At 39.2% G+C, this 25,331-nt stretch overlaps 1 protein-coding gene and 1 long non-coding RNA gene across 8 annotated transcripts in view; one reads left to right on the top strand and one right to left on the bottom strand.

The window, feature by feature from the left end:
• LOC103005721 (uncharacterized) overlaps positions 1 to 18,284 on the top strand; it is a 103,396-nt gene extending 85,112 nt beyond the window's left edge. For 2 of the 5 annotated variants that reach the window (XR_452441.2, XR_452442.2), the window contains 3 exons: positions 10,744 to 10,896; positions 11,554 to 11,739; positions 16,839 to 18,284. This is a non-coding gene — a long non-coding RNA (uncharacterized LOC103005721). Of the gene's footprint in view, positions 1 to 10,743; positions 10,897 to 11,059; positions 11,147 to 11,553; positions 11,740 to 16,838 lie in introns of all 5 variants that reach the window. The other 3 variants (XR_009008741.1, XR_452443.2, XR_009008742.1) reach the window with 3 other exon arrangements.
• Positions 1 to 25,331, bottom strand: part of PLPPR1 (phospholipid phosphatase related 1) — a 268,878-nt gene that overhangs the window by 81,170 nt on the left and 162,377 nt on the right. The window lies entirely within an intron of this gene.

The raw sequence follows: 25,331 nt of genomic DNA, 5'->3' as shown, positions 1-25,331 counted from the left end.
GATTCACAAATTAAAACATTTTAATCACTAAATTTGGAGTTTTAAACCATTAAAATATGTATTGCTGTACAACAGCCACTCTACCTAAAACAACAGCTACAGATGTTGATTGACGTAAGAGTGACCTGGTAACAGTAAACCACTGTGGCAAAAATGGAGATGGATCACTCAGTCCCTCCCTGCCAGAAGCACCTGCTGCCCAGCCTCAAGGAACGCGATTAGCTGGCAGCCTCCAGCAGTGGAGCTCCCTCATATTCTGAGCTGTGGCCTTGCTCTTTTCAGGACAGGCCCCAGCCAGTGACTGAGCGAGGCAGCTGTAGCCAAAGCCGTGTTCTTGGAGTGTTCCCAGTCAATGGCTGCACAAGATGTGGTACAGAGGCCTAGCTGTTTCTGTCCAACTGTGGGGCCTCCTTAAATGAGCAACCTTTGCTCTCGTGCTTCCCCCTGGGCTGGCAGAGACCTCCTCTGGTCTGCCCCGTAGGATGATGCCTCCACCTGCCCAGTAGTGCGCCCGCCTTTTCTCAGGTCTTACGCCCCAATGAACTTTTCTCATGCCTCTTCCATCCCAGTGTCCGCTTCCTAGAGAATATAACATACGCAACCATCTTGCATTCTCTTAGGAAAATTATAACAACAAAGAGCAATTCATTAGGACTCAGAGGCAGAACAAGCCCAGCGATACAAACACGGCAGTTGGTTCTCGGCTTAAGGTCATCGCTCATTTTATGATTAAGTAAAACATAGCAATACCCTTGATGACTGGCTACCTAGACAGCAAAATTAAGGCTGCAGATAAAAGGAGGGGAGGAGTGAGTTATACTGAGAGCACCAGGCATCTTGATTATGCATCTGCCTGAAGAGAAGGGGCAGAACTCAGTGGGATGAGAAACATAAAGATCAGTGGTCTTGTGAGATATTTGCTACTTAAAAAACCTCAGTCTAAGTTTCAAACCTTGTTGGAAACCCTCGTCTAACACTGCTTGCTTAAGTATATGTGGACTGAGCAGGGACGTCTAACAATTTCCAGGCATTTATGAAGGTAGCCTTGAGATTGGATCTTCTTAGAAACATTCAAATCACACTATCACAGAAGCCGAATTGGTCTCCTGCTTCCTTTACCAAGTTCAAAGATGACCATTTTTAAAGTATATTATGGTAACCGTGAGATGTGTGTGTGTGTGAGAGAGAGAGAGAAAATAACAATTAGTACATCATTTGAAAATAGGAATTTTATACTCTACCGGCATTCTGTCCTAAATCTTTGCCCCTTTGATCTCACATTTATAGAAATATTTGCCTTTTCTCTAACAGTTGACATTACTCTTCCTGGGGAAAAGAAGAATGCCAGGGGAAGAGCATGATCTTTCTGTTAAAATATTGAAGAATTAAGAGGAATTATAGTTGTTATATAGCAATCAAAGGGTAGAAATTGCCCAATATTTTAGAAGCCGAAGAGAAAAAATTTTTCCATGAACTTTTTGCCAGAATTGTTCAAAGATGCAACGGGTTGCTTCGATAGGTGGTGTGTTCTCTGTCACTAGGGGAAACCAAGCAGTTACTTGATGGAGATGACATTAGAAGGGATTCCAGTAAATCTGGAACATTAGGTATTAAAGTCTTTCTATGCCTGAATTCTATAAATACTGAAGATACAGGAAGACAAATATGAAGCTATTTGGAGGGACTTCCCCCATTAAATATAAACATAATGTAACAGGAATTACATTACCATAATCGAATGTTAGTTCTGGTTTGTATTTTGTCAGGTATAAAGCTCTGCTGATACCTTTAAAATTGTTTTTCTAATCAAGTCAGCCAAGCATGAAATAACTTCTAGCTGCTTTAGTAAAGACTAATTAGAGGAAATTACACTAATGAGAGGCTAATAAAGCAGACTAAGATGACCCCAGAAGTACTCGTCCTTTTCAGACAAGGCCAGTGAATAGCATGCCTGTTGTAAGTGAGGGGTTTCTGGTCTCATTCTCCAAAGGAAGGTTTTGGGAAATTTATCAGTAGGGGGCATTGGTGTTCTATCAGCAGGAGAACTTGACTCAGAGAATAAGTGCTCTTGGTAATTCTGAGCATTTTATAATGATCACAAATCAAAGCAGAGAGGGAAACTATTTTTCTTAGAAAAATCCACATAGAAATGTCATCTGTTCTAAATGAACAGCATGTACATATTTGGTTTTTCCAATATAAATGAAAGATGCTGGAGGCTTTAAAATTTTTTTTTTTTTTTTTTTTTGAGAGTGAAAAAAATATCCCAGCAGCTGCAGATTCAGCATTTCCAAGTCCTAGGAATTGGGAAGACAGCTGAATTGCCATCATGGTAAACCAGCATCACTAGTGCTTACAGCTCTCATTTAGCTGTAATGAGACTGAAATTAAACAGTTCTTTCTGTGTTCGAAACTTCTCTAATACAACAAATACTGGTCTGTTTTTCTCTCTCCCCTTTTACTGGCACAGGCAAAAGCACGTAATTATGAAAGGCATTGGGGGAAAAGGAAAATACTTAGATTTGGAATGCACAGTATATGAGATAAAGAGCTGTCTTTCTTTAATACATACACAAGCTCCACATTTGGTCACGGATAGAAAGATTATTAAACAACAATAAAAATAAATGCAAATTTTCCACATCTACCATAACATAAATGCTAGATGGCAGATATAATTACTTAGGAATTTTACACTTTCTAGAAAATTTTGATATCCCATCTTTCTGGCCCCTCTATCCTCAAAATTCTTTTAGCTTTATATCTTAGAATTCTGGGACTTCAAATCTGAGATCTTAAGGAATAACACAAAGGAAGGATACATCAAAACACACATATACATACCTACAGCTTTCTCTAATTCAATTCTATTTCAAGCAGGGGAAGACTGCCTAATTCCCACCCACCCTTAATGCTCATCCAGCTTTTTATCTTCATTCAACCCCTTCTAGGTATATGGCAGCCCTGGCTAAGTACTCCTCTATAAAACTTGCCTTGACCTCTGGGGCCATACTCTGAACTCCTGGAACATGCGTTTCTAGTTGGGCATATTTTTCTCAATTTAATAAAACCCTTATAGCATTTCTTCCTGATGCTGCCTACAGTAACAGAAAGGAAAACAGCACAACTCTAAAAGAGAGCGGTGTTTCTGCTTCACTTTTGTTTTTGAATCACCAGCTTTTGTGTTTCATAAATAGCACCTGTTTTAGCACTCCAAGTGTTTTGATCAATTAAGAGAGAGAGAAGGTGTCAGATCAAGACAGTCCCTTGTTACTTCTAACGGTTGGGTTAGAGGATGTGGCTTAACTGAATATCCTAATACTGAGCCACAGACTTAGGTGGACTTACCTACTCAGTCACAGAGAGCTAGAAAACCACAGTCCTTCCCCACATAGAAGGAACAGACTAGAACGCATGTTTCCTGTGGTACCTGGCTCCCACGGGGAAGGAAGGCGGAAGAAGCTGAGCTACGCATGCCCAGGTCTTCTTCCAAACTCACCAACAGTGAAACTTCCACCCCAGGGGAGGGGCAACTGAAGGGGTGGAGAGAGAGGGGTCAGACGTTATACCCTTATAGATATCTCTCCACACAAAAGGAAGTACCAGGAGTGGGGAATATGCTTCTGAGAGCATAAATCATCTCAATTCATACCCGTTCGGCAGGATGAATTGGATTTTACAATAATGAAATTTATTATAAGTAACAGAACTCTGCATCCACATCCTTAATCTTTAAACAGTCCACATTTCATCACCCTGATGAATACATCTTGGTTTTATTCTGGAATGGCTTGAAATGAGGCATGCTACGTCTGGATTTTCCTTTCCTTTATTGAACCTTTTAAGGCATTTAAGTTCCAGAGATAACTGGATCCTTAGCAGGGGAGGGAGGGGAGAAGTACGCTCGCATCTGTAATGATCTCTGACAGCGTGACATGGAGCACTGATTTTTACAGCAGTCACCAAAATTACAGTAATCAGAGAAAATATCCACATCTTTATAAACAGGGTGTTAACTCATTCAAAAGGAACTTAATGAGAATTTACAAGAGGAAGATCACTTTTGCTGCTCAGTATTAAACATTAATTAAAGTCAGAAGGCAATAGTCAAATTGCCTCTCCACTTCAGTCACTTGGCAAGGCACAGAAATTGGAGAGGCTTTAGAATCTGCTGACTTTGCTGGCTGTGACCCTCCAAATAGGTTCTCTAAATTTACATTCAGATTTGATGCTGAATTTTACTTCCTGTTAAAGATTTTATTAAAATCTTAGTGCAGAAACTGAGAGATGAAAACTTTCAAATGCATAGCATTTTAGATTTAGGCATCTTATTTTTAAAAAGCATTTTTAAATGCCCTCTTTATTATTAAGATAAGTAAATGAAGCCATATATGAAATAGAGTATGATCCCAACTATGAAATAAAATATGCATGGAAAATACTGGAAGGACATACATCACATTATTAGCAGTAGGTTGCTTTGAATGATTGAACAATGGATGATTTTTTCCTCCTTTTTCTTTTCTGTATTTTGTATGCATTGCTTTTATAAATGGAAAAATAGTTTTAATTACTAAAAGTCTGCTTGTTCTCATGGAAGAGTTAAATCAGTGCCCCCAAATTGGCCATAAGATACTTAGGAGAACCAGCTTTTGTTTCTAAGATCTTGGGGGTGGCAAATTTGATGAACTGGAAAATAAGAAACAGATTGATTGATTGATTCTTACACTGTACTGTTTTATGACTGAATGATTGCCGATAGACTTTATTTTCATTTCAATACAAAATTATGCTTAAGAATCGATGTGTAATTGTGGCTTTGATCCAATATCAAAGCTCTGACCCAATAAGAAACAAGACAAACTTCTTGAAGCAGACCTAATCATTTTTTCATTCTGAGTTAAGAACTGGCTGATTCTGACAGGGTGGGTCATGGAAATGGCCTATTTGGTCACATGAATCTCCTTGGAGGCTGCAGCTCAAAACACTTTATACTGATTCCTAGGTAAATAATATAGTGACTTGTGGGGGAGGGATTTTTCCTCATTTGATTCTTTCAGCTCACTTATTTTGTACTTCTCCCCTGAAATTTTCCATTCACTTCCTATTTTTCCTCCCCAGCTAACTCAATCTCCCAAAGATTTAGCTGCAACCCTGTCCAATCACCTTCCACCTCTACACTGAATTTACTATTTTACTCTTTTAGATGATGACTTGCCCATTTTCTGGCTAGCATTTATGATAAACTTAATTGGTTCTGCTTTTAAATAATCTCCTGAATATATCACATCACCAATAGTCCCACTGTAATTTAATAAATTTAAATAAGGAATAAATTTAAATTTAATAAGTTTACTGTCAATAAACTGTCAACCTCTGTCCAGTTTCTCTTCTTTTGTGTGTAAATTTGTTGATTAAATAGGCTTTATTTACCCTTTCTACTTCCTTATAAAACTTTTTTTTACACTGCACTTTTAAGCATATTGTCACCAAGCCTCTGAGGCAAATATTACATCCACTTACAGATGAAAAAATTGAAGAAACTAAGATCCAAGTAAGGGATTAGAACCTAACTCCTTGCTTTCAAAATCCAGAGTTCGTATGACTGCCCCCTAACTGCATGCGACTGGCCTGGGTTGGCATTTGTACCAGAGCTTCAGTCAGATGGGCTTATGATAGGCCTGGAAGAGGGTCCTACAGGGGGTATGAAGGAAAGGGAATTAGCAACATGATTTTTTTCCACCATTTACATTGGTTTTGCCTGCACTCTCCAGTAGGCTGGGAGCTGGAGTGTGTGTGTGTGTGCACGTGCGTGTGTGACTTCCTCATGGAACAAAGTGCTCCAAACATACTAGGTACTCCCCTTGAGTTTGTTGAATCGACCCAAGTTGAAAGCAGAAGCAGCACCAAGATTGAAAAGCTAGAAACCTCACACCTTCTAAATAAATTTGGGCTCTCTTGTTTCCATTCGGTCAAATGAAGAATGCACGGGTTTGGGGTGTTTTGTTTTTTTTTTTTAAATCTCAAAATGAAATTACGTGTTGCCTGAGCTACTGACCCATAATTTACTCTGAAACTCTTTTGAGGGAAAACGCTATAGGAAAGCCACAGCTCTGACTGCAGCATAATACAGATTTACTGATGGTCTCTTACATGCCTGCATTTGTGCTGGTTTGGGGGGACACATAGTCCTATACACAAGTAATCATACACAGAGGGTCAAGTGCAATTAGAGATGCATTTACAAGATACAGTAGTAGTAGCCCAGAGAAGGGTATGTCTGGTCAGGAAAGGCTTCACAGGGCAGACAAAGCCTCCACCACACCATAAACCTTTCCAGGGGCAAATCATTACTTTTGAAGTTAGGTCTTTTCACACACTGAAAATAATGTTGCCAGGATTCCAGTTGTTGAGGCAAATGTAATACCCATGCTTTGATAAGATTTTAAATACAAACGTAGAGGTAAAAATCTTGGCTATAAACTAAGGTGTTAAAAAAAAGAATCCCATCTCTTTTTTTAAAGTCAATATCTGAGTTTGAGCCACCATCACACTGGGCCACAGGAAATTTATTTGTTGTAACTACTAGGACTCCCCTACAGGATCTTAGTGCATCAGACAGGCCCTTGGGATGATGGTCTATACTGGGTAGCCCTGAAGCTCACGGTATCCAGCTCACATGGTTCCTTTAAGCTCCAGGGGCTCTGCTGCTTCTGTGTCACAGTTGGGGCACAGGCGTCTCTGCTGGGCTCGGAACCCCCGGGCCCAAGGTCCAGCCTCCTTTGGTGTCCCAAGTGGTCATCACCTGTGAGGTCTTGCCAACTCACAGAAGTTCTGCCACCCAGCAGGATGTATGTCCTATTAGTTGAAAGACCCATCCATTTTGTTCCTCTTTTCTAGCCTTGGGGAATATCCTCCTCCTCCCTCTCTCTGCTGGCCCTCAAAGACCCACCTTCTTCCCAGTCCCTCCAGGTCTCCTAGCATAATCGCTTTAAGGAGTACAAGCTTTGATAAAAGATAAGAAAAGTCAGTAAGTTTAAGTAGCTTCAGCTCTTTTTCCCTGGCATATACCTCTGCGATTAACAAAATACTCGGAGTCCCTGGCTGCCTGCTTGGTGTTGGAACAATGCAACGGGGTGAGGAGGGGTATGTGTGTGTGTGTGTGTGTAGGGTAAACATCCCAATACATTGCTCTACCACATGAGCAACAATTTCCCCAAGAAATTCACTTTCAGAAAAAGCTACCATGACACCTGCCCAGTAGTACAAACATTTGACCCATCAGGTCAGAGAGTAAACTTGGGAAATGAGATTGTAAGAGATGAAAAGCAGCTGTTGTCTCTTTGGTCCTGGAGGAAGAGCACTAAACTGAGAGGAGGCGCCATGGGTTTGGGTCTCACTTCTCTCACTAAACTTACTGTGTGACCCTGGACAGGTGACTTTCTCCCTCTGGGCCTCAGCTTTCCCAGCTACAAAAAATGTGTTGATCCTAAACGCCCTCCAAGCCCCAAGAACTGCATCTGGTTTGGTGTAACAGGAGTGGATCTATCATTTTTATAAAAGCATCTTAATAATCATCATCTATACTATTTGGCACTTTTAAGTTATATTGTTTGGCTAGACAGGTACAGGGGACAATGAGGGAACCATGTTAAGTGGGGCTGTTTGAAGCGTCCAAAGGTGAATGTAGCATGTAAGCAAGCATAGGGTGTGACAGGTCGTGCCAGAAGCTTCTCACTCCCACTGATGCTGTGAGCCTTTCTATTACTGCTCACTTCTAGCTGTCTGCATCATATGCTCCTCTTTAGGTTCAGCTGCACAGGCACATTTTGCAACTGGGATGAGAAGTTCTGGAAATCTGGGAGTTTGTGGGTGAATCCTTGTGTGGTTGTGGTCTGGCTCTTTCTTTGGGTGGGCTGTGTCGGACCAGAACGAGCCAATCAGCCCTGCACAGCCAGGTGAGGCATGGCCCTTGTTAAATCTGTCTGCAGGGCCCTCTATTTTGGGGAAGCAGCAATGTGAGCAGTGATAATATTTCACTCCACAAATGGCCCATAAGAAACATGAAAGATGTCATGTGCTCGAAAGGAATTGACAATGATTCTTTTCACTTAAGGAGGAATTGCTGGTAAAATTCATTCCTCAAATGACTCCAAAAGACAGATTCTTCAACAGGCACAAATTCAGGCCCAATGTGCTAACACAGTCTTTTACACCCACAGATCTTCTCCACGGTGTCTGTAAACGCCCGCCCTAGGCTGTCTACAGGCCCTTGGAAAGAGCCCACAGTGTATTTTCTCTCCCAAGTAAAACTGCCACCAGAATGCCCTCTTTGTAAAGAAGAAGTAAAACACTCCCTCAAAGACTCAGTGATGGAGGCCTGAACATCAGTAATTTTGGGTTCAGTGAGAAAGAAAAAAAAAATTCAGTCATCAAAATGGAAGCTTTTAATTATGTTTCCCTCCATGAATGAAAATAAATGCTCAAAATTCAATAGAGGATTGTATCTTCCTGGATATGGCCCTGGAATCCTCACTATTTTCCTAGCAGAACACTTTTAACCCTTGTTAGTGTATAACCATTAACAATAGCAAAGACATTTACCACCTGATTTGTAGAGAAAATTCTTTCTGTAGAGTCTTTCTCCTTTATCCAGCTTCTTACATTTATCAATTGTCAGAGGCTAAAAGCACAATGGCAACTTTTTATTATTCCTCAAAATAGCTCTTCTAAGGAGGTGAGAGGCTTTGTTATTTCATCCTCATAAGACCAAGGGAGATTTAGACCCAGATACCAAGCTGCAGGTTCCAACACATTAAGAGGAACAGGACAGGAATTCGGGGAGGGGTTTCATCTTCTTATGTAAGTTGTTGAAAACTTTTAAAAATACAAACTAAAAACTGGCTACCTGTTTTCTGCACTGATGAAGTACTGGTTTGGTTATATACATTTAGATATTATATGTATATGTTTCACATATATTCATATATTCTTTAAATGGACAGAACTAAACTGGGTGTTTCATTTTACACCCAGTAAAATTTAGAATCGTCATGTGATTTCTCAGAGGAGCTGAGAAAATACTGCAAAATACTGCAAAATTTTCCCACTCTGTGTCTTAAATGCATTTTCCAATACTCCTAGGTGGCAGGTCAGGTGGAAAATAGGCTGTAGCCTCCTTTCACTGCCCTACTAGTCGGGATGGACAATTCAAAGGCTTAAGGCCCTGATGCTTTACTTAGAACTTACTATAGGTTCTTGTTGGGCAAAGGTGAATTAGTAAAAGGATTTAATAATTGGGGAAGGAGGTGTCTCAGACTATGATGGATGGTCTTCACAAAGTTATGGAAATTCTATTTTCTGGATGTCACGCCCAGTGCTATTATATACCAACCACTTGTTCCCATGCAAATTCAGGAGACACTTGCCCCCAATAGCTGGTGTCCTCCAGAGCTGTTGACTTCCATATTGTTTTAGGAACTGTCATTCTGAGAATAACTCAGACATTTCAGAGGCAGAAATATGGTGTTTCCTTCTAGGACTGTGGCTTGTAAACCTTTGTTAGTAGTGAAATATTCGCAGACACAATCTCACGTAGAGCTCCAATATTAGAAGCAGGTGCAGTGGAGGTGCCAGGGGGAAGGGATGGGGGGAGGAAGCACACAGGCTTCCCCCTGGTCCCACCCCTTGCCATCTTTGAGACCCTCTCTCAGAGGCCTGGTTCTCCACAGAACCTAATCTGAGGGCCCCTGCTCTAGGCTATCTGCAGAACAAGCCAAGTCATATACAATTGCCCGTAATCTTCGGACACATAATGGAGAAAAATGACTATTTGTTTTTGGGTCATCCTGCTGTGTATTACAAATCATGGGCAAAGGAAAGAGTTTAACTCACAACCTGTCCAAGTTTTACATGGGTTTAGGATGACAGGTATAAGGTACACAGAGACTGAGTTGGGTAGAAATTGTGTTGCATTTTGATGTGGCTAAAAGCGATATTCTTGCCAGAGCTGAAAGAAATCCACATAATACCCTATCAGGTGGAGAGTACACACAAATGTTATAGCTACGTTAGCTTTTCAAGCTAACCCAGGAATGAGCAACTGCTCTTCCTGTTTGTTCTATTCCAGACTGCAGAGTTTGAATTTTAGCAAAACCCATGTTTCCTGTGTATTGCTGTACCACCTTTCTCTAGCAGGAATTCCCTTAGGGCACACCAATCTGGGGGCAGAGCTGAAAGACTTTATGATGGGGCTGGCATCCATACTGCCCACTTGCCCTCTTTCTCAAATGCTGCTTTGATTCCCACATTGCTGCAGGGCTGCCCCAGCCACTGCTAATTTCTCTGGGGACTCGGTGTCACAGCCTAAAGAAGTCTCGCCCTGCGCTTCTGCTGAAGAAACTACTTCACCATTGCTTCAGATGCTCTTGTTATTACACATTGGTTGCTGATTTTCTAGGCACTGTGTGTACCACGGGGATGGCTAAGGATCTTCTCATTACACAAGGGTTTGATCTTTCCTATTTTCTCTCTTTCCCGCTTCCATTCATTCATTCCTGGGGAAAAGGGGAAATGCTTTATATTTACTCATACGTAAATAATGTTGAGCATATTTCTTGATAAACAATAGATTTTAAATAAATACATATTCATTGATTTTCTTGAGGGTTCATTTTGGATTATGAAAAGCACAGGCTTTCGGATGAAAGACGTATCAGTGAATCCATTTTCTGCCTCTTACAGGGGGTGTGACTTTGGACAAGCTGCTTCACCTCCCCGAGCTTCCGTTTCCTCATCTTTAAAGTGGGATAATCACACCTACCTCACAGGGTGGCTGTAGGAAGACATGATACAGCATGTGGCACTTGCTTGGTACACAGGTGATACTCAAAAACAGTAAGTCCCTTTCCTTTGTTTGAGGAATGAAGTGCTATCCTACTTGCAGTGAGAACAGTCTTGCCCTGGAGTCCCCATGATCGAGAGAGGTTGTGATTGAATGATAGGGAGTGGCTGGGAGACCTCGCCAAGAAGCAAGAGCCCTGATCTGGCCCTGTCCTAGGCTAAGACCTGCTCTGTGGGTGTCAGTTCACCAGACTGTCTACTTACGGTACCTGGGCACTTGTCAAGGAGTTTCCAACAATGCCAGGTAAAGGAAACTTGTCTATGGTAAAAGCTCTGTGATAGAACTGGGTGGGATGGGGGTTGTGAAATAATGAAAACTACTAACTGTAGCAGGCATGTTAACAGAATTGGTGTAGAAGCATATCATTTGGTCCTCCCTAGCAACCATTTCCCCATCGTCTGGAAACAAATTCCTAACTTTCCTTGAGGAACCACTGGTTCTCAATTTTGGCTCTATTAATTTAAAGGGAATGGACCCCACAACTAGTCCAGAGTTGAGCCTTGAGGAGCTAAAGCAAATTACACATCCAACCTTCTGGCTGCACTGATTGGTTCAGGGGTGGGCGTATGACTCAATGAGAGCCAAATATTTTCTGGGTCTTAGAGAATCGATTCCTTTTTCTCTTTTCTCTTGTGGGGTTACCACAAAAGAATCTCTCTTCTTTTTGGATGGTGTAAAATGGAGCTGTGAAGCCTGAACTACTACCATAAAGGGAGAGCCTTGATCTGCTGTGTAGAAGCTGAGAATGAAGTTGGCATTAAGAAAGGCAGCTGAAAGATGGAGGGGAAAATGTCTTCGGTGAAAGTGTTTGAAACCTGGATCAAGCCTTACCTGAGGTCAGTATAATATCTGGATTTTTCAGTTATGTGAACCAATCAGTTTGAAATCTGTAATGTAAAGCTTCAACTGAGAGACCCAATATGTTGGGAAAAGAAAACTTCTGTGAATCTAATTACCCTCAAAGATAAATTACTTTCCATTTAACTAGAAGGCAGAATTATAAGAAAATAATTTACTCTAAAAGGTATTTGGCATTTTAATAATGTAACAACAGCTGAACTGATGTAGATCTTTGATGTTTTTCTTTGTTAGTTACTTTACTGCTCCATGTGTTATATGTATATTGTTATGAACTGAAGGTTTGTGTCCCTTCCAAATTCATATGTTGAAATCCTAAACCCCACTATGATAGTACTTGGAGGTGGGGTGTTTGGGAGGTGATTAGGTCATGAGGGTGGAGCCCTCATGAATGGGATTACTGCCCTTATAAAAGAGACCCCACAGAGCTTTCTTGCTCCTTCTGCCATGTGAGGACAAAGGCAGAATACAAGCTATCTATGAACCGGGAAGTAGGTCCCCACCAGACATCAAATCTGCCAGTGCCTTTACTTCCCAACGTCTAGAACTAAGAAAAATAAATTTTTGTTGTTTAAGCCACCCACTCTGTGGGTTGTCAAGGTGGTCCAAACTAAGATATACATATATAGTTAAATAATACTCTGGTTTGCACTGTTAAGTAGTAGAAAGAACATGAGAGAAGAACTGTGTAGTTAGAGAGAACTGTGTTCAAATCCAGGTATTACCACTTATTAGCTGTGTTAACATTTGGCAAATAGAACCTCAACTTCCTCACCTGAAAAATGGGTTTAATAATTCCCTTTTAAATTATAGGTGATGAATATTGATATTTAAATCACTGTGGTCATTTAAATGGAATTTGTACATAAAAGTGATCAGGAGGTCATACAGAAGTACCATCTAGAAGAGTGGCTCTTAACTAGGAGCTATTTCACACACACACACACACACACACACACACACACACACACACACACACACACCCCAGCGGACATTTGGCAAACTCTACAAGCATTTCTGGTTGTCACAGCTGGAGGGGAGCTGCGGCTGGCACTTGGTAGGTAGAGACCAGGGATGCTGCCGAACATCTCACAATTCACAGCACAGTCCCCACAACGAAGAACCATCCAGTCATCCAGTCCAAAATGTCACGAGTGCCAAGGTTAAGAAACTCAGATCTAGAAGATAGGTCTATTGGTGTCAGGGGAGTGCTCAAATTGGGCCTGGATTTGCATTATTTCTGCCAAAACACTTTGGGGAAATGAAGGAGGAAAAAAGAGTGAGCATGTGAGGTAGTAGCATTGGCAGTGAAAACAGAGGGATTCCCTGGCCCTGTGCCAAGGCTGGGGGAGTTCTACATGTGACTGATGGGTTTCAGAGTAAACAAGGGAGCTAAGGGCCCAGCTGAGGAAACATAGAGGTTATGGAGCACTGGAGAGTGCAAACTGGAGTGCCCAGCTAGGGCTCATGATAGTGTCACAGCAAGAGGATGAATGTCGTCCCTGTGGGTAGGGGCATGGCAAAGCTCTAGACTGGAGTGCTCCCTGCATCTGTAAGTGTTGTGAGGTGAAGCACAGTTAAAACGCTGAGAACTTGGAGTTAGGAGGAATAGGGCATCTTACTTTCATTAACCAGCTACTGACCTTCTCTAGGTTATGTATTGTTTGATACTCCTTAAACAGATTAGATTACATTACATTATATATGTGTGTACACGTTGAGGATATTTGCAAATTCTGGCATGGTGAGGAAACAGAACACTGCCTGGTTCAGTCTAACAGATATTCCCAGGCATGACAGAGAGAAAAAAGGTGGGGAAGTCCTATAAGTCATAACCTGGCCCTTTGGGGCAATGATAATCATCACGAGGCTGAAGAATAAGTCCAGATTTACTGTGTTAAATGCTTCTTTTCTCACGAAGCTTCTTGGCACCAAGTGACTAGAGTAAATTCAGTGTCATGCCAACCCCGAGACCTGGGGCAGAGTTGCTGAGAGTAACCCAACTGGGAACCCCCCCAGGCCCTCCAGCTACATACATGGTGTCTTGAAGCCCCATTCATCTACAGTGAGAGGTGAGGACAGGGGCACGGACCAGGTGTGAACAGCAAAGCTTCCCGGCAGTAACGTGATGATGTGACTTCTCTTGCTCTCTCACCATGAGGGAGAAGCTGGGTGGAGGACAGTGTTCGCGACATGACTGGTTTAATAATTACCCCTTTCTCTGCTCCTCTGTTGACTGAATCAGCTTCCCTAAAGGACACAGAGATGTGTGTGAGTTTGCATGTGTGTGTATCTGGTGGCCGCTTTAATTATCGCCACTCGTTATCCTTCCCTGTGCTCATTCCAATTGTCTTTGTGACTTGTCTTACATAAGTTGCTAAGCAATTTCAGCAATTCTTTTCTCTTTTCTATTGGTGAAATCTTCAAAATAGTCTTTTTACTGTCACTGTTTTAATAGTTTTAGTTTGCTACCTGCTGAGATTGCTGCAGTCTTAATCATTACATTTTAAAAGACAGATGTTAGAAGTTCCTTTAACTGCACAAATAACATCATAACAACTGAACTAAAGATGAAATAAACTGTTTTAATTTCCCATGCTTTGCTAATAGTAATAATAGCTAACATTTGAAAGCTTCCCATGTGCAAAGTACCATGCTATATACCATATCTATCTTTTCACTTGTCTCACAACATCCTCATGAGATAGACAGTATAATGTTATTACATCTATTTTGAAGAAAAGGAAATTGAGTCTTAGAGAAGTTAAGCAACTTGTCCACAGTCATGCCAAATGGTGCCCTGCTGAACACCACAGGCCCAGGACTCCAGCTCAGCACTAGCCTGAGCTGGAACTCAAAGACTGTGCTCTAGTTGCTCTCTCGTTGGTTCCTTCCAGAATTTATCATTATCTATGCATAATTTTTACATTTCTGCAAACATAGCATTGATTGATTGACTTTGTCTGCTTTTTTCACTTAGCAGAATACTAAAAACACTTTCCAAGTAGCTGTCTCATATTTATTGATAGTGCATATATTATTTCAAAAAATCAATAGATCATACTTGACCTAAGCATACTTCCATTGTAGCATATTTATATTGTTTTCAGTTTTTTGCCTTTTTACAATAAATCTCTAGTAAACATCTTCATGCATGTAGTATTTTCTAATTTTGACTTATTTCTTGGGATAAATTCCTAGGAGTGAAGGTACTGAGTCAAAGGCTAGGTGCCTTTTTGTAATTCTTCAAACATAGTCTTCAAAAAGTTTTCTGAGTTATGCCCCTGTGAGTGCTTTTTGAGGCTACCAGGCTTACCATGATTTCATCAGTATGGAAATTCATTATTATTTTAAGTTTGTATTAATTCAGCAGTTGTCTTTTGTTAATAATAATTTCTTTGAAAATTACTGAAGTAGGACATTCATTTATGGTTCTTTTTATCAGTTTCTATATATTTTATGTATAGTATAGACAAGGGCAAACTATGGCTCAGGGGCCAAATCTGGCCCACTGCCTGTTTTTATAAATGTTTTATTCAAGTATGACCACATTCATTCATGTATTGTCTATGATTGCTTTTATGCTACAACTGCAGAGTTGAGTAGTTTCAACAGAGAACATGTGGCCTGCAAATAGAACTGGCTACATAATTTGAAGGGTAAAAAAATGAAAATGTGTGGAGCCCATTGTTAAAAGATCATTAAGAATTTCAAAATGGCAACGACAGAGCATTAAGTCAAGTGACGGTCATATGCCCGTGAAGCTGGCCCTGCCCACGAAGTCAGAAATATTTATTATCTAGCCCTTTGCTGATCCCTGGTATACATATTAATCTTAAATCTGTTATAATGTGTTTAAATGTTTTTCCTTGTCTGTAATTTTGTTTTTTTAAATTATGCCATTTGTGTCAAAACACTGATGTTTGTTTTTATATATGATAGAGTTTTTAGATGGTTTCCTTCAACAACCACTGCCCCAGAGATCAGATACATAGTTAATTCTATTCACAATGTTAATTTTAATGTGTAGTATGAAATCTGATTGTGCAAATCTATTTTAAAATTGTTACTCACAATTCCAATCATAAACATTTTTCTTATTCATTGCCTAGTGATGCCTACTTTATCATAAATAAATTTATCTATAATTGGACAATTTTTGAACTTTTAAATCTGTTTCATTAATTTCTGATTGTATTTTTTGTTCTTTAGCTCAGTGGTTCTCAACCAGGAATGATTTTGCCCCTAGGGGACATCTGTCAGTATCCAGAGATGTTTTCGGTTATCATAACCGAAGGAGGAGGTGCTACTCATCTAATGAGTAGAGGCCAGGGATGCTGCTAATCATCTTAAAATTTCAGGACAGCCTCCATAACAAAGAATTACCTGGCCCAAGTGTCAGTATGATTGAGAAACCCTACTTCAGCTTTGTACTTTATTTACTGATGCTTTATAGCGACAGGCAGCCAGGTACCTCCCCCATTTCTGCTTCTTTTCAAAATATCAGTTGGTCTTCCCGATTGCTTATTTTTACAAATGAATTTTAGAATAGCCTCTGTCAAGGAAAAGAAAATTCTTTTCAGATTTTGGCGAGAATTGAACTAGTGCTACAAATTAACTTACTTACATTCCTAATCAATCAGCCTCCTATTATAGCTCCGGTTTGTAAGTAAGTCTTTACCAAGTAAAATTTCCAGTCAAACTTTCTAGCTTCCTTACTTTGTCATAAACATCTCTCAGGTTTATTCCTAAGTATTTTACAAGTTTCTTGCTCTGAAATGGGACCTCTTTGTTATTAAATGGCTATTTCTGTATACTACTTTTTATTTCAAACAAACAATTTTACTAAAACTCATAATTTGAGTAGAGTTTGCCTGGTTTGTTTCATTTTCAAGCCATAAAGTAATATAATTTGTAGAGTCTTTCCAATGCTTATCTTATTTTTGTTTGGTTCATATAGCATAGGCTTGGACTTCCAAACTAATTTTAATAAATTATGTTGATAGAATTAAAAATGTAAAATATTTCACAAGTAAATGTTCTTGACTTTAACTTAAAATGATAAATGTTTAAACAGCTTACGGGACTTCCCTGGTGGTGCAGTGGACACAGGTTCGAGCCCTGGTCTGGGAAGATCTCACATGCTGCGGAGCAACTAAGCCTATGTGCCACAACTACTGAAGCCCGTGCGCCTAGAGCCCATGCTCCACAACGAGAAGCCACCGCAATGAGAAGGCCCTGCACCACAACAAAGAGTAGTCCCTGCTCGACGCAACTAGAGAAAGCCCGTGCACAGCAATGAAGACCCAGCGCAGCCAAAAATAAACTTACAATGATCCTCTATATGAAAAATTTAAGCTACAGATCTGTGTTCGAAAGTAGTTATTACTGGTCTTTTGATTTTATTACATAGTAAGTAAGTATATGTGTATGTATATATGTGTGTGTAGCTGTACATATACACACATACATATGCACATATACACACATAATAGACCTCTAAAAATATTAATGTGACATGGCAAAGTACTGCTGTGCTAGCTGGGTCAAGATATGTTGGCAGTACAATGATGTGCTTATTAAGCTCCTTGAAGAACAAGGAGCTATTCAGAAGCCATCAAGGGTAAAAGATTCCTCTGCAGCAGGTCAAATTGTAATTTCCCCCAGCACCCCTGCAGAATAAAATGATTGATTCTTGAATGAACTTGAACAAAAATATTTCTGACCTAATCTTTAGTGCTTCAGTGATAGCAATCCCTAAACCCTTCTTTACCAGGATCTGTCTTGTCACCTCATCCGTCTCTTCACAGATTTTTCTGGAGGCCTCACAGAATAGTCAAGAGTGACTCAGCTATACATTCTCTTCACAGATCAAAACTGTAGACAAACACATCTCTCCAAACCAACCTACATTTGTAATTTTCTCTATGAATATATAGAGTCATAGATGTTTAGAATAAGAGATACAATACTGAGGAAATGAATTATTTAATTAAATTATCACATACTTTTTTTCTGTCTGTATTTAACCTTCTGTAAATACTATAAAATAATAGTACATTTGCATCTGAGGTGCTTACGACTAAACTTTTTCCTTCACTTTTTCACAATATGCTTCCCTTCTTAGGTACAGAGCATTAGACTTAGAATCTGTTTGGCAATAAGGAGCAACGGAAGGATTGTGAAAATGAATTGCAACCCTAATGATACTAGGTAGGAACTGATGAACGTTCTACATACAAAATGCTGAGAAATATTTCCCCAAGGCTCAGGAGGTCATAGGTTTTCCCATGATTGCTCCAGATAACAGACAGAAAAGCGTACTATAATCATGTCTAAACCATGACTTTTAATTAATAAAGTTGACATTAAGGGACAGGAAGGTAATATCTGTTTATAAATTTTATGTTTCTGCATATTTACTATTTTAATATTAACCTTAGAATTTCTACCGTGTATCAATGATGTTAAGCATACACTTTATTTTGAATATAGTGCTTATTAAAAGTATTTGTAAGGATTATATCTTTTTCTGAGTGCTTACTCAAAATATTTTATGCATTTTTGGATATTCAAATAAGCTCTTGATTTATTACCTAACATTAATAGAAGACTTAAAGAGTTGTAAAAATGGCTAAACCATTATAAAAATTCTGACAAGTGGTAGAAGAAATGGTAAGTTAGCATTAAAGGAGTGATCAAGTAAACTATGAGTAATAAAATCCCTCATGACTAAGATGGACAGAAAACATAGGAGGTTGAAAATAATGGTTGGAAAAAAGAAGAGGTGAAACACCCTACAACAAATCAAGTAGTACCTCTCAATATAAATACCCAATAAGCTGTTACCAACAAGGAAACGCTGGGAAACACTCATTACAATTGACACCACCATAATATACCTGTACTCAGTACTCACGTTACACATATTTCTCATTCCTTCTGTCTATCTTATTCAAAGAAGACAGTTTCCTATATATATCGATACTTTACAATGACCCTCGATAACACAGAGGAATACACTTTTAACAATATTTGCTCATACATTCCGAAACCTGTAGTTATATATGATGATAGTATCTGACTCTCAAGAATTTGATCACTGGACTCATTAACTATTGTAACTGAGAAGAATGAGGCTGGTAATTACACTTACTATAAAATAAAATATGCCAACATTTTAATAACTATTATTATGCCTTCCTAGAATTACATATGTTACTCCAGGTAATAGCATTCTGAATTACTACTGTCTAGATTCTGGGAAATAGAGGAGGTATCTCAAAGGCAGTCAAATGTAAAAGTTAAAGCAAAGAGTGGGGAGTTAGACAACTTAAATTTGAACCTTAGCTGTGTAATCTTGGGCAAGCTAATTCACCTGTGTTTCAGTTTGCTCATCTATAAAATGGGGTAATAACAGCATCTACCTCACAGGCTTGTCTCAGGATTAAAACAAGCTAATTTATGTAAAGCACTTAACACAGTTCCTACCATACAGTAAATATTAGATGTTTAATATAATTAATAATATGTACCCCATCCATCCATCCATCCAACTGGTTCTGTTGCTCTAGAGACCCCTGACTAATACACATTTTCACTTTAGATTCTAAGGTGACTCTTTCTGTTCAAAGTACTAAAATCTTTTCAGCATATGAACACATTAAGAATGAATCTCCCAAAAGAATTGAAGTCAGAGAAGGACAGAGCTGCTGCATTGGTAAGCCATGCCCAGGGTTAAGGAGGTACAATTCAGATTTATTGTCCAGAATGGACATAACCAAATAATCAACCAACTTATAGAATATTCTCTGGCCAAAGACTACCAGGAACACACCTGTGGTAGAACAAGTTGGGTTTGTTACTCACTGCAGTAAGAGACTGCACACCACGGGTTATCATGGGTTGTCTCAGAAAGACGGTGTTACATTTATGATAAAAACTCTCCAGAAAGTGGGCATAGAGGGAAGCTACTTCAACATAATAAAGGCCATATACAACAAGCCCACAGCAAACATCATTCTCAACAGTGAAAGAATGAAAGGATTTCCTCTAAGATCAGGAAAAAAGACAAGGATGTCCACTCTCACCACTATTATTCAGCATAGTTTTGGAAGTCCTAGCTATGGCAATCAGAGAAGAAAAAGAAATAAAAAGGATCCAAATTGGACAAGAAGAAGTAAAACTGTCACTGTTTGCAGATGACATGATACTATACATAGAAAATCCTAAAGATGCTACCAGAAAACTACTAGAGCTCATCAATGAATTTGTTAACATTGCAGGATACAAAATTAATGCACAGAAATCTCTTGCATTCCTATACACTAACAACAAAAGAAAGAGAAATAAAGGAAACACTCCCATTTACCATTGCAACAAAAAGAATAAAATACCTAGGAATAAACTCATCTAAGGAGGCAAAAGACCTGTGTTCAAAAAACTATAAGATACCAATGAATGAAATCAAAGATGACACAGGTGGAGAGATATACCATGTTCTTGGATTGGAAGAATCAGTATTGTCAAAATGAGTATACTACGCAACATAATCTACAGATTCAGTGCAATGCCTATTAAATTACCAATAGCATTTTTCACAGAATTAGAACAAAAATTTTACAATTTGTATGGAAACACAAAAGACCCTGATTAGCCAAAGCAATCTTGAGAAAGAAAAACGGAGCTGGAGGAATCAGGTGCCCTGAATTCAGACTATATTACAAAGCTACAGTGATCAAAACAGTATGGTACTGGCACAAAAACAGAAATATAGATTAATGAAACAGGATAGAAAGTCCAGAGATAAACCCACACACGTATGGTCACCTAATCTATGGCAAAGGAGGCAAGAATATAGAGTGGAGAAAAGACAGTCTCTTCAATAAGTGGTGCTGGGAAAACTGGATAGCTATATGTAAAAGAATGAAATTAGAACATTTTCTTACAACATACACAAAAAGACACTCACAATGTGTTAAAGACCTAAATATAAGACCGGATACTATAAAACTCTTAGAGGAAAACATAGGCAGAACACTCTCTGACAAAAATTGCAGCAAGATCTTTTTTGACCTATCTCCTAGAGTAATGAAAATAAAAACAAAATAAACAAATGGGACCTAATTAAACTTAAAAGCTTCTTCACAGCAAAGGAAACCATAAACAAAATGAAAAGACAACCCACAGAATGGGAGAAAATATTTGCAAACGAAGCAACTGACAAGGGATTAATCTCCAAATTATACAAACAGCTCATGCAGCTCAATATCAAAAAAACAAACACCCCAATCAAAAAGTGGGCAGAAGATCTAAATAGACATTTCTCCAAAGAAGACATACAGATGGCCAAGAGGCACGTGAAAAGATGCTCAACATCACTAATTATTAGAGAAATGCAAATCAAAACTACAGTGAGGTACCACCTCACACCAGTTAGAATGGCCATCATCAAAAAATCTACAAACCATAAATGCTGGACAGGGTGTGGAGAAAAGGGAACCCTCCTACACTGTTGGTGGGAATGTAAACTGGTACAGCCACTATGGGGAACAGTATGGAGGTCCCTTAAACTAAAAATAGAGCTACCATATGATCCAGCAATCCCACTCCTGGGCATATATCTGGAGAAAACCATAATTCGAAAAGATACATGCACCCCAAAGTTCATTGTAGCAGTATTTTCAATAGCCAGCACATGGAAGCAACCTAAAATTCCATCAATGGATGAATGGATAAAGAAGATGTGGTACATATATACAATGGAATATTAGCCATAAAAAAGAACAAAATAATGCCATTTACAGCGACATGGGTGGACCTAGAGATTGTCATACTGAGTGAAGTAAGTCAGACAGAGAAAGACAAGTATCATATCATATCGCTTATACGTGAAATCTAAAAAGTGGTACAAATGAACTTATTTACAAGATAGAAATAGAGTCACAGATGTAGAAAACAAACTTATGGTTACCAAGGGGAAAAGAGGGCGGGGAGGGATAGACTGGGAGATTGGGATTGACATATACACACTACTATATATGAAAAAGATAAGCAACTAGGACCTACTGCATAGCACAGGGAACTATATTCAATACTCTCTGTAATGACCTATATGGGAAAACAATCCAAAAAAGAGTAGATATATGTATATATATAACTGATTCACTTTGCTAGACAGCAGAAACTAACAATATTGTAAATCAACTCTATTCCAATAAAAATTAATTAAAAAAAGAATACTGACTATAGATTTTCTTATATGGTTTATATCTAAGCAGGTCTACTTTAAATACCCATAGCATAATAGTAATAATAATAATATAAGAATATGAAAAAGAATATATATGTATAACTGAATCACTTTGTTGTACAGCAGAAATTAACACATTATAAATCAATTATACTTCAATAAAATTTTTTTAAAACTGTAAAACAAAAAAGGGTGTTAGCAAGGTTTAGGATTGGGGCTTTGACTGAGTGCTTTGAGGAGGGTCCAAGGAAGTGGGCTTCCATCTCTGTTGGGTACTTTCAGAAAGCAGGGATAATTTTTTAATTACTTAATGAATCTTATCTGAGGGTAGGGCAGACTAAACCTATAATTGACAGCAGTCACTCCTACTAGCTGAGAGGTAGGATGTTCGTGTTTTGTCTGTATTCAGATGTGAATTCAGAGTGGTCTTGTTTCCATCTTGATCCATCATACTCACAGAATGGCCTTGCCTGATGTTGATGTCGATGAAATTGTCTGTGTGCAGCAGGAGAATGCCAAAACCTCACTGAAAGCACTCTGCCAGCTCATGGGTGTCAGGGTTCTTTTCTCTTTCTCACTATCTTAATGAAGCTCATTTCTGACTGGTGTGGATGACCCCTTGTGAAATCTCCAGTCCTGTCTGTTCAATTATTACTTCCAGCAGCAACATCTGAATCCTGAAATTAACCAGGGGCTCATAAAACCATAATTATGATTACAGCATGAAAATAAAATTAAATTTAATTAAGATTAAAAATGGAAGGATGCCCACCTCAATTGTGAAGATAAATAAAGAAGAAAATTGCATTCTTCTTTTAAATTCTAGGTTTTAAATGTCTATTTTTACAAGCAAAACTGGCCAACAGTAATGTGTAAATTTCATCATATTCCTAGGATACAAGGCCAAATTTGGGAAAAAATTGATGGGAGACTATGAATCCTCTTATACTCTAAGCCCATTATAAAGAACGAGAGGAAGAAAGATGGCAAGTCAAGTACCCCCTGCAGAGGCCTCCGGAGAAAGGGGTGGGGATGAGTGCACAGACTCCTTCCCTGTCTGTTCCTAACCACTTGGTCACTACCCACACGAACCTCACAGGGCCCAGGGAGCCCCTGTGCCCTGGAATTGGAATCTGGAGGCCTCCAAGCTACTTGTGTCATAACCTACACACGTCTTTATCTTCTCCCAGATGACCCTGCAGTGCTCTGAAGAAGTACCACAGGTCACATTAATTTCTGTGAGGTGCATACAATTCTTATCCCACTACCTCAAAGTCAGCAGTATTTTTGCCTATGACAGAATGCCATAGTATATGGGATTGCGGCACTAACCATTGTTTGCAGCGTTAGCAAGCACAGTTGATGAATGCAGCTTAAAGCAACTGTCAGGACATAGCAATTGTACATAACATTTGGTTTTATAATTCTAAAAATAATTCTACACCTGATGGAAATGTAAGTGATTATGAAACTAATCCCTACACTTCTAGGAAGTACTGCTCATTTTTCACATCTAAGTCACCATTATTCCTGAGCTCAAACCCAGATTAACAGTCACTGCACAAATTGCCTGCAAGAATCAGTGTTAACCTTGAGAACAGAACAAATGATTAGATCAGTGAGTCCATGATGCAGAAGATAGCTGATGTGCTATTTTTAAAACTTGTCACTGGTATAAATCAACTACACCCCGATAAAATTAAAAAACAAAAACTTCTCACTGGTAAATTAATCCACATTTGCAGAAATTCTTTAGAGGGACTATCTCAGTAGCTGAAAAATGGACAAACCCAGAATGGTCAGATTCCTTCACATTCATTTGGTGTGGAAATCAAATACTTTGGCTAGCAAGAAAACTGCACTGTCAAAAACTGCTCAAAATATGTTGCTGATTTTACCCTATGCATCTTCATGGTTTGGACCAAACATAAGTCCCTCTTTGTGAATTCTTCGATTCTATGTCTGATCAATAGACAGTGGAAAGGAGACTGTGTAAAGGGAAGAAGCACAGATTATTGGGCTGTGGAGGTGCTGGTGGGCTGAAGATGCCCAAGAAATCTGAGAAAGGACCCTAAACAGAGAGACAGACAAGGAGCAGGTGATTCATTCACTCCACAATTACCTTAAAGGTTGGTCCTGTCTATAACACATCTATGCTGAAATAGCCACACAGCACACAGCTCTACTAGACAGGAAAAACTCACAGAGGAAAAAATTCTGCCTCTTTGGATACAATGGACCTTATGCCTTAGCTTATTTGTTTCGCTTCTGAGGAAGCTTTGTGAAGAAACTTGGAGTATAATTTATGTGAATGGAACACAAGACACTTGGGTTCTCAAAGGTTTATGTATGTCAGAATCACCTGGAGGGCTTGTTAACACATTGATTACGGGGCCCACTCCTCGACTTTCTGGTTCATTACATCTGGAGTGGGAGTTGTGAATTTGCATTTCTAACAGGTTGCAAGGACACTGAGGCTACACGTTGGGGCCTGCCCCTCGAGTCCCACAGGTCTAATTCTTCACTTGATTATTAGTTTCTGAGTTCTCTGAGGGCAGGCCTCTTTCCTCACCTGAGGCCTTAACGGGTTTGCTCAATAAATGATTGTTAGGGAGTGAATGAGGAAGCACAGAGAGACGAAATGGCAGGCCCAAATTGGATGTTTCTCTTTGTTTAGCCAGGCCAAAGTGGGGAACTATTAAGGAGGATGACAGTGGCCAGAGAGATCTATCATTGTAAATGTGAAAGGTACCAAATTACAGTTTATGACTAATTAGAATTTGCATGAGTGTTTTACAAAACCACTCCAAAGGATTCATTAGAAATTTTCTATATCCTTTTTTCTGACTGCTGTGGCAAAAGTACTTAATGGAATTACCTTTACAAGTGTATTAATTTATTCTACCCTGAGGAGATTATATTCAGTGATTTGGCAAAACTAATCTGAATAACAGACACACATTTACTAAGACTAAGCAAATTTTCCAGTAGAGAGATACTTAGCCATTTGGAACAAATGAAGGTTGAGGAATAAAGATTAAAGAATGGCTGTAATGTCCAAAAGAGGTACTAGCAAGTGTTTACAGACAGAGCAGCACAAATTGACTAAAATGCAAAGCTAAAATTTGTGCTGACAAAGAAAACTGTCACAAGGGGGCAGAAAGCCCACCACCACCACTACCAAGAAGTCTTCAACCACCAACAGATGCTCAGGTTCAAGAGATGTTCTCCATACATGTGTCTCCTAAGGATGTATAAGCAAGAAACACACCTTCTCAGAGCCTTTGGTTCTCTCCGGTGGAGTCAGGCAGTGACTGC

Source organism: Balaenoptera acutorostrata, chromosome 6, assembly GCF_949987535.1.
Source record: "Balaenoptera acutorostrata chromosome 6, mBalAcu1.1, whole genome shotgun sequence".
Taxonomy (NCBI): domain Eukaryota; kingdom Metazoa; phylum Chordata; class Mammalia; order Artiodactyla; family Balaenopteridae; genus Balaenoptera; species Balaenoptera acutorostrata.
The sequence above is the reverse complement of the archived record's forward strand: the minus strand, read 5'-3'. Positions and strand labels throughout refer to the sequence as shown.